Raw genomic sequence first — 10,983 nt, forward strand, 5'->3', positions numbered from 1 at the left:
TGTGTAGTATTTACACAGATAGCAAGATTCCTTGTGACATGGTCATACCACTACACATACATGATTTCATGAGTTTAATTCCCAAGTATCTCTTTCTTACTCTTCCCACTTTCATCCTCTCATCCCATTCTTCTGCCCTACAAACCTCTATTCTATTTTCATGAGATTGCTTTCTTTTCTCTCTCTCTCTCTCTCTTTCTAATATCTTTTTTTTTTAAAGAGAGAGTGAGAGAGGAGAGAGAGAGAGAGAATTTTTAATATTTATTTTTTAGTTCTCGGCGGACACAACATCTTTGTTGGTATGTGGTGCTGAGGATTGAACCCAGGCCGCACGCATGCCAGGCGAGCGCGCTACCGCTTGAGCCACATCCCCAGCCCTCTCTCTCTCTTTCTAGCTTCTACATATGAGAGAAACAAGATACTTAACTTTTTTTAGTCTGGCTTATTTTGCTTAACATAATGTTCTCTATCAGTTTTCCTGCAAATGGGATCATTTCTTTTTTCTCGATGGCTAAATAAATGTCACTATGTATTTATACCAGATGATCTTTATACACCCATCTAGACATTGAGGCTTGTTTCATAACTTGACATCCTGGACACCAAGGCTGGTTTCATAACATGCTATTGTGAATTGCACTACAATAAGTATGGGTATATATATATATTATGTATAATATGTATATATATATTATATATAGCTATAGAATGTGAATTTTAAGTCTTTGAATAAATGTCAAGAAGTGGTATAACTGAATAATATTTCCAGTTCAATCCCAGCTTTTAAATGAAAAAAGTAATTACATTTAATTCAATTATATAACATTTAAAGTATTTCCTAGAGAAATTGCAAAACTCTGAAGAAAGTTTTTGTAAAAAGTAAAAAATCACAAAATTATATTTTCAATATATAGTAATTAAAACTCACCTCCTATATCTGAGGATAATGTTTTTCCTAAGCAAAACATAAAATACATTTTTTTGTAAAATAATTATTATTTAAGAAGATGTAATCCAAAACTGTTGGAAGAGTGGCATATCAGCAAAACAGAAAAAAAAACTGATTCTATTTGGGTGAGAAATATATTAAACAAATGTGCCCCTAAACTGTTAGAGGAAAAAAAAGAATGAATGTACAAGAATGAGAGGGAGGGCAACACTGATTTGAATTAGATACTCAAATTTTACTCTTTCATATTTTAATTACCCATCAATATGCCTTTACCTCAAGACACCAGATCTTTTAATCTACTTTTCAAATACACAATCTTCCTTGCCATGTTCATGAAGCCTTGCTAGACCTGCTGATTCCTTAGACTGTAAATAAAAGGATTCAACATAAGAAGCACTGAGAATTTTAGTACAGCCACTTCCTTACTCAAAGACACTCTCTCTCTTGCTGAGGGTTTAATGTATATAAAAATGCAGCTGTCATAATGATGGAAATGACAATCATGTGGGAAGAACACATGGAAAAAGCCTGTGTCCTCTGACTAGTAAAAGGAATCTTCAAAATCATTCTGATGATATATATGTAGGACAGAAATATCAATGCCAAAGTGACCATGAGAGTAAACAGAGCATAAGCCCAACACATCACCTCTAGGATTCTTATGTTTGAACAAGAAAGTGGAATAAGCAGAAATAATGATAGGTAAAATGACCAATGATATTAGACCTACAATAATCAAGCTGTAGCAGCAACATGAGCACAAGGAAGACAAATAAGAATGAGACAAGCCAGCAAGCAAAGAAAATCATTGTGCAGACTTGTGATTGATGATGGTCATGTAATGCACAGGCTTGCAGATGGCAATGTAGTGACCATAGGACATGGCAGCCAGGTGGCATAATTCTATGACTCCCAAGAAAATTACAAAAAATAACTGAGCTATATAACCATTAAAGCAAATGGTTTTATCTCTTGGAATAATGGTACCTAGGAACTTGGGTATACTGACAGTTGTGAATGAAACTACCAATAGAGAAAAATTCCTGAAAAAAATAAATACATGGGAATCTGAAGATGGGGATCCAGCATGTAGGTGAGGAAGAGAAAGATGAATATTACCTCCTGGAGTCTGGGATCATGTGACAGTCCCATAAGGATAAACTTTGTTACTCCTGTTTGGTTTCTTTCTTTTTATTTTCTTTCTTTCTTACTTTTTTTTGCTTACTTTTCCTTTTGTCAAACCTAGAGAAGAAAGCACAAATAAAAAAGAACATGAGAATTAATAAATATCCAAGTTTGGATCTGGATTATTCTTAAATACTGTATCATTTCCATCTTCAGAGGAAATGGAAAGCCACCTAAGAATGACAATTATCCTTTAATTTCCTCCTGTTTATAGTGAAAAACCTTAGTTATGGCATATTAAGAAATAGTTTTGTATTAAAACTTCAATGAGATGCCACCTCACACCATTAAAATGGTTATTTTTAACAAAAGAAGCAGATAAAAAGCCCTGCCCCACAGATATTCTAGTGAATATGTGGAGAAAAGACTCAAATACATTTGAAGTCAGAATGTAAATTAATAATGCCACTAGGGAGAAAAGCAGGGTGGTTCTCAAAAAATTAAAACAGAACTACTAGATGATCCAGCTTTTCCTCTCCTGGAGGTATAATTAAGGGAAATGAGGTCAGCATACCAAAGAAATACCCATGTACCCTTGTTTTTGTGGCGCTATTCACAGAGTGAATATAGATTTAACCTAGGTTCTCATGTATAGATGAATGGACAAAGAAAATGTGGCATATTTATAATGGAGCAGTATTCAGCCATGAAGAAATATAAAATCTTTGCAGCAAAATAGATGGAACTGGAGGACATATGTTAAGTGAAATATCCAGATAACAGAAAGTCATGTATCACATGTTCTCTCTCATATGTGGAAAGTAAAAAAAAAAAAAAAAAAAAAAAAAAGTGGACCTGAAAGCCTGAAAGTAGAATAGTGACAGCAAATTGGTGAGGCCAATTTGGAAAGCAGTATGGAGATTCCTGGGAAAGCTGGGAATGGAACCACCATTTGACCCTGCTATTGCCCTTCTCAGACTATTCCCTGAAGACCTTAAAAGAGCATGCTACAGGGATACTGCCACATCGATGTTCATAGTAGCACAATTCACAATAGCTAGACTGTGGAACCAACCCAGATGCCCTTCAATAGATGAATGGATAAAAAAAATGTGGCATTTATACACCATGGAGTATTAAGCAGCACTAAAAAATGACAAAATCACGGAATTTGCAGGGAAATGGATGGCACTAGAGCAGATTATGCTTAATGAAGCTAGCCAATCCCTAAAAAACAAATACCAAATGTCTTCTTTAATATAATGAGAGCAACTATGAACAGAGCAGGGAGGAAGAGCAGGAAGAAAAGATTAACATTAAACAGAGACATGAGATGGGAGGGAAAGGGAGAGAAAAGGGAAATTGCATGGAAATGAAGGGAGACCCTCATTGCTATACAAAATTACATATAAGAGGTTTTGAGGGGAATGGGAAAATAAACAAGGAGAGAAATGAATTACAGTAGATGGGGTAGAAAGAGAAGATTTTTTTTTTTTTTTTTTTTACTTTTGCCAAGCACAGTAATCCAGCTGAAGCAGAAGCATCAGAGGTGGGAAAATGGTCAGAAACCCACCCAGCCAGGCACACAGCACAAGCAGGGTGCAGAGTTTCCTGCTCATAATGGTTGTGTAATGAAGGGGCTTGCAGATGGCAACATATTGGACATAGGACATGGCAGTGAGAATGTAAAATTATGTCACTCCCATGAAGATAAAGAAAAAAAGTTGTGCTGTACAATTGTTATAGGAAATGGTCTTATCCTGGGTGGCAATAGCGCCTAGAAACCTAGGGATAAAAACAGTTGTAAATGAGATTTCTAAAAAAGAGAAGTTCTGGAGGAAGAAATACATAGGAGTCTGTAGATGGGAATCCACCAAGGTTAGAGTGATGATAGTCAGATTCCCAGTGACACTTAATATGTAAGTGATAAATAAAAACAGGAAAATTACCATCTGAAGTTTAGGATCATCAGAAAGGCCTAGGAGCACAAATTCTGTAATCACTATATGGTTCATCTCTCTTTCTCTTTTTCCCTCTCTCTCGGTCTCTCCTTTTTCCTCTTTTAAAGATATTGGGGATAAAAGAAATTAAAGAGAGAAGAAAGATATGATTATTATGAACAATATAGTCTTATTGATACAATTCTAAAATATCTTCCATAATCTCTAACAATTTTATTTACATTATTACTCTCTCTGCATTATATTTTATTACATATTTGTAAGGCCAGCTTGTTTGCTACTGGTTCTTTTATTTTAAATCTAGCAACAGTGTTTAGGGAATTTTTATAAATTAAGCCACATGATTGAGCGATGTTGAATAAAACCAATAATTTTTATGTTGAGTCAAATTTCTGCAAAATATTATTACCTTTTTTGTTGAAAAAGTTACATGAATCATGCATTTTTCTTTCTTTTCCTGTGGTGAATATGTAAGCTCATACTACAACCTAAAAACAAAAATAAATTATCTTGATTTGATAAATGGCAAAAGTAAAAATGAAATAAAATAAAAGTCAAAAGTAACAACCCATTATTCCTTTTATGATATAAGAAATTAATTAATAATTCTATTAAAATATGAAATACATTTTAAAAATATAAATTATTTGATTTACTTCTTCATTGTATTTTAATATTACTGTTTTGGAGTAATTATCAAGATAACAGGAACATTATATACATAGTATATATATGAATTTATTGTAAGATAAATAATGTGATTATTTCATGTAGCAACCAGGGAATGTGTTTACTTCTTGATTTATCTTATAATTCTATTAAAATCTTTAATGTTTGATGTCTTTGATGATTTTTTTAAGAAATATATGTGTATACATATATACACATATATACACACACATGGGGCACACATTACACAGACATTTTTCATTCATGAGCTTAAAGGAACATATATTTATTTTTCATTTTGCTTTGAAGCATAAATTTGAAATTAATACTTGCCTTAGATCTTGGCAGCTCTGTCACTTGGATTAGAGCACAGTATATTTTCCATTTGAACATCATCCTTCCTTAGCCATTAAGTTTTATGGAAAAATGTTTTCTTCCTTAGACATTTTGTTCCTCATGAGACACTCATTTCATGGATCCACTAATCCATCAGGATATCTAGAAATGTACAGGAAGACCTCTCCCATTCATCATAACCCATTCAGTTAGTCCCCAGCTCTTCAAACACTGCCCTGGGTATACTATTCTGTGGATTTGGTCGGCTAAGTCCTGACATCTGATTTTTCCATATTTTATATAGTCAAATTTATGCTGTGAAGGACAGACATTAGCAAAGTTCACGCTAATCAAGTTTGATTTTATATTTTCCCTATTTTATGATGATGAAAGGGAAATATTTTAGGAAATAAAAATCTAACATCAGAAACCTTCGGAAAATGTAACAATATACTATCTTCCCATTCATTCATTTGATCTAGTATTTTAAGAAAGTAATATTTAAATAAAGAACAGAGAAAGATAAAACATTATTGGGTATTATAAGTATAGATTCTTACATCATAATCCTGTTTTCAATTGGTTGTACCTTATATCTCAAATATAAATACTTCAAGTCTATTTCTTTTGTTTTCTGAAGATTTGATCTCATGGGAACAAGATGAAGTCCAAGCCACATCTCTTCTATCTTATTGACCTTGAGGGATTTCTGTTAGCCATCCTTCAGTTTCTCAGTAGCCTCTTAACTTTTCTCTATTGTGGATCTCCCTTGAGAATGGTTACATTCCTTTTGTATACCACAGAGAATCTACAATGCTCAATGCTATTCTGCAAATTATTTATTTCCATTGATTGCAATTATGTAATATTTTATTATTATGTAATATTTCATGAACAACAAAAATAACTTTGTTACAAAACCTGAACCTTAATCTAAATCATATTTAATTATGTTTTTAAAATATAAAAATTTTCTTGTATGCTTTTTGATTGCTAATACTTTGTCATTGTTAGATGTTGGTTACCTGTAAACTAAGGATTACTCTATGATAATAAGTTAAAAAGTCACTATTATAATGTACATATTTTTCTCATACTTTAAGAAAATATTATTACTTATTTTAACTAATTTATCCTCATTATAAAGTAGAAAATTTAATTGCCATGTCAACTTTCCTCATCTTATGATTCATCTTGGCTTTACATTTATTTAAAATCATTTCAACATTTTAATAAAAAATAACCACAATTTGATAAACCTTTATTTATATGACAATCTGGTTAGTGGGTTATACCTATTTATTCTCTTTCATGTTCTTCATGCTTCTCAAATATTTTTACATTATTCACAGAAATAGAAAAACACTCCTGAAATTCATCTGGAAGTTTAAGAGAGCCAGAATAACAAAAGCAATCCTAAGAAAAAAGAGCAAGACTGGATGCATTAGAATATCTAACCCCAAATTATGCTATGAAGTTATAATAACAAAACAACATGTTATTAGCATTAAAAAATACAGATCATTGAAGTAGAATAGGAGGCACAGAGACAAACCCACAAACACAGAGCCATCTGATGCTTGACACAGGTGTCAAAAATATACATTGGACTCCTTAGCCCATTTATTGATGGGGTTGGTAGTTTTTTGTTTGTTTGTTTGTTTTTTTGTTAAGTTTTTTGTTCTTTATATATCCTGGAGACTATATACAATTAATCAACAGATATATGAGGAAAATATTCAATAACAGTAGTAATTAGAAAAATGTAAACCAAAATTACTCTAAAATTTCATCTTACTCTAGTCAGAATGGCAGTTATCAAGAATACAAGCAACAATAACTGTTGGCAAGGATATGGAGGAAAAGGTACACACAAACATTGCTGGTGGGACTGCAAATTGGTACAACTACTCTGGAAAATAGTATGGAGATTCATTAGAAAACTTGGAATGGAACCACTATTTGACCCAGGTATGCTACTCTGTGGTTTCTACCCAAAGGACTTACAAACAGCATACTACAGTGACACAGCCACATGAATGTTTATAGCAGCAAAATTCACAATAGCCAAACTGTGGAAAAAACCTAAATGTCCTTCAATAGATGAATGGATAAAGAAATTGTGGTACATATACACAATGGAATATTACTCAGCAATAAAACAGAATACAATTTTGACATTTTCAGGTAAATGGATGGAGCTAGAAAATATTGTACTAAGCAAAGTAAGCTAATCTCCAAAACCAAAGGCCAATTGTTTTCTTTGATAAGTGAATGCTAATCCATAGTGGGGGGAGGGTCAGGGGATGAATGTAGGAACTTTGGATTAGCCAAAGGGGCAGGAGAGATGGGGGGGAAAGGGGGATAGGAAAGATAGTGGAATGAGATGGACATTATTATCCTAGGTACATGTATGATTGTACAAATGGTGTGACCCTGTGACCCTATTTTGTGAACAACCAGAGAAGTGAAAAATTGTGCTCCATTTGTGTACAATGAATCAAGGAGCATTCTGCTGTCATGTATGACTGGTTAGAACAAATAAATTTTTAAAATTATATATAGATATATATAATATTGGAGAGCTGTTGGAGAAAAGCTGGCCTCTTTAACAAATGGTGGTAGGAAAACTGATCAGCCATATATAGAAGAATAAAACTGGATCCTAATCTCTCATCCTGCACTAAAGTCAACTCAAAGTGAATCAAAGGTCCAGAAATTAGATCCAAAACATTACAACTGTAAGAAGAAAACATGAGGTCTACACCCCAATGTATTGGTGCAGGCACCATCTTCCCAAAGAAGATCTACAAAGCTTAAGAAACAAAACCAAGAATAAATGAGTAAGATGGAATCAAATTGAAAAGCTCTTGTACAACAAAGGGAAGAATTAAGAGCAAAACTAGGTCAGTTGGATCCAGAGAAAACTATAATAATTGCTGATAGTTAGTAATATAGACAATCAATCTATATGCTTTACAGATTTGGTTTCATCCTCATAATAAGTTATTTATTTTTCATCAATCTGATAGCATACCTTATTTATTGGTTAAGAAGTATGTACTTAGAGGTTATAAAGACCTAAAGTTATTCAACTATTTACTTCTTAACAAAATTGTAATTCACTTGGAAGAAATGGAATTTAAAGTCATTTATAATTTCCTCCAAAATTTAGAGTCTCCTTGAAGGTTGTAACACTTTTTATCTCTGAGTAAATTTCATACTCAATCTCTCAATTGATTATAACATTAAGAAACTACCTCCATTGATAGAATTACAGTATGTTTTCTCAAATGTTCGAATATATCTCAGTATTCATATTTTTAAGTTTTGTACACACAAACACAGACGAACACAGAACTTTCTTTTTTTACCTTAGACATTATTTTAGATTTTTAAGCATACAACCTGGAATAGAAATTTTAACAAATAAAACCATAACTTTATATATAATGAAATATTTTGCAATGAAGCTTGTATTTTATAAAAAATAGAAACATAAAATATTTTACTTAAGTATTTAAGTATTTACTTAAGTAACTTAAAATATTTTATTTAAGAAAACTTGGAATTATGCCCTGTTTCTAACTAGTCCAAAACATGAGAAGTTTATCTAAACCCATACCTAAATATTTCTTCACATATATAATATGTTCAAAGGATTATATGTTTAAAAGATTTCATATACATACATACATGCATATATCATGTTTTGGATTAGTTTCAAATAATGTATGTATTTATGAATATATATATTGATATATGTATACACACGTATATATACACACGTGTGTGTGTATATATATATATCCATATATATACACACATGTGTATACACACACACAAAGACATATATACACATATAAGCACACTCACATTCAAAAAGGAGCTTATTCATGATGGAATTTGAGAAAATAAATTTATCCCATATATATAATGCTTATTTATTCACGATTTTCTATAGCATGTCTTCATTAGGTCTTTATGTTTGTTTATATAAATATGTATGTGTATATTTATATGTGTGCCTACTTATACATCTATGGAGAGATTGTAGGATTTGGAAATATGAAATTCTATTTACAACCCAAGTCTAAAGATGTATTATTAATGGTCCACGTTACTTTGTGAATAAAAAATAACATGTTTCTTGGTTTATTTTTATTTTTAACTTTTGAATTATTATTAGGATTCTTTTTTATCATTATTGTGGTGCTGGGGACTGAACCTAGGACCTTGCAGATGCTATGCAAGTGCTCTACCATGGAGCTGCTACCCCAATCCCGTTTCTTGGTTTTATATGAAAAAAATTGCATTTTTTCATTAACTTATGTAGCATTTAAGATATTTCCTAGAAAAAATGCAAGAAAATTAAAGGGAATTTCTGTGAAATATATATGAAATCACAATTTATGTCTTTAGGTGTGTTAAAAATATATCAATATCTTTAAGTTGTGTCTCCTATATAAGGGGTATGTTTTTTTCCTAAACAGAACTCAAATGCAATTTTCTTTGTAAAATAATTATTGGTTGGGGCTGGGATTATGGCTCAGCAGTAGAGCGCTCACCTAGAATGGACAGGACCTGGGTTTGATCTTCAGCACCACATAAAAATAAAGGCATTGTGTTGTGTCCATCTACACCTAAAAAATAAATATTAAAAAAATAATTATTGATTAAGAAGTTATGATAAATAAGCACCAAAAAAATGGGGTGTCAGAAAGTCATAAGAAAATTATTTAAGTCTATTGATATGATAAATTCGATTTATTGATTTTTGTATGATTAACCAACATTGCATCCCTGGGATGAATTCCACTTGATCATGGTGTACTATATTTTTGGTATATTTTGTACTCAATTTGCCAGAATTTTATTGAGAATTTTTGCATCTATATTTATTAGAGATATTGGTCTGAAGTTTTCTTACTTTGATGTGTCTTTGCCTGGTTCGAGAATCAGAGTGATATTGACCTCATAGAATGAGTTTGGAAGTGCTGTCTCTTTTTCTATTTCCTAAAATAAATTGAAGAGTATTGGTATTAGTTCTTCTTTAAAAATCTTGTAGAATTTGGCTGTGTACACATCCACTGCTGGCCTTTTATTGGTTGGTAGATTTCTGATGGCATCTTCTATTTTATTACTTAAAATTGGTCTGTTTAAATTTTGTATATCATCCTGACTCAGTTTGGGCAAATCATATGGCTCTGGAAATTTGTTGATGCCTTCAATATTTTCTATTCTATTGGAGTAAATATTTTCAAAATAATTTCTAATTATCTTCTGTATTTCTGTAATGTCTGTTGTGATATTACCTTTTCATTACACATGTTAGTAATTTGAGTTTTCTCTCCTCTTAATTAGCATGACTAAGGGTTTGTCAATTTTATTTACTTTTTCAAAAAGGCAACTTTTTGTTTTGTAAATTTTTTCAATTGTTTCTTTTGTTTTGATTTCCTTGATTTCAGTTCTGATTTTAATTATTTCCTGTATTCTACTGCTTTTGGTGTTGATTTGTTCTTCTTTTTCTGGAACTTTGAGATGTAATATTAGGTCATTTATTTGTTGACTTATTCTTTTTTTAAGGAATGAACTCCATGCAATGAACTTGCCTTGTCTCCAGGTGTTGGAGTAGATTTTCTTTTTTATTTTATTATTGATTTTTAATTTCATTCACTTTTGATCTGATAGAACGCAGGATAGTATCTCTACTTTTTTGTATTTGCTAAGAGTTGCTTTTTTGTATAATACATTGTATAATTTAGAGAAGGATTCATGTGCTTCTGAGAAGAAAGTGTATTTACTCATAGATGTATAACATTCTATGTATGTCAGTTAAGTCTAAGTTATCAATTGTACTATTGAACTCTATAGTTTCTTTGTTCAGGTTTTGTTTGAAAGATTTATTCAGTGGCAAGAGAGGTGTGTTAAAATCACCCA

At 31.6% G+C, this 10,983-nt stretch overlaps 1 pseudogene; it reads right to left on the bottom strand.

The window, feature by feature from the left end:
* Window positions 1-1,295: 1,295 nt before the first annotated feature.
* On the bottom strand, window positions 1,296-4,092 carry LOC144254994 (olfactory receptor 6C3-like; annotated as a pseudogene).
* Between the last annotated feature and the right edge of the window lie 6,891 nt (window positions 4,093-10,983).

This window comes from Urocitellus parryii, chromosome 5 (assembly GCF_045843805.1).
Source record: "Urocitellus parryii isolate mUroPar1 chromosome 5, mUroPar1.hap1, whole genome shotgun sequence".
Lineage (NCBI taxonomy): Eukaryota > Metazoa > Chordata > Mammalia > Rodentia > Sciuridae > Urocitellus > Urocitellus parryii.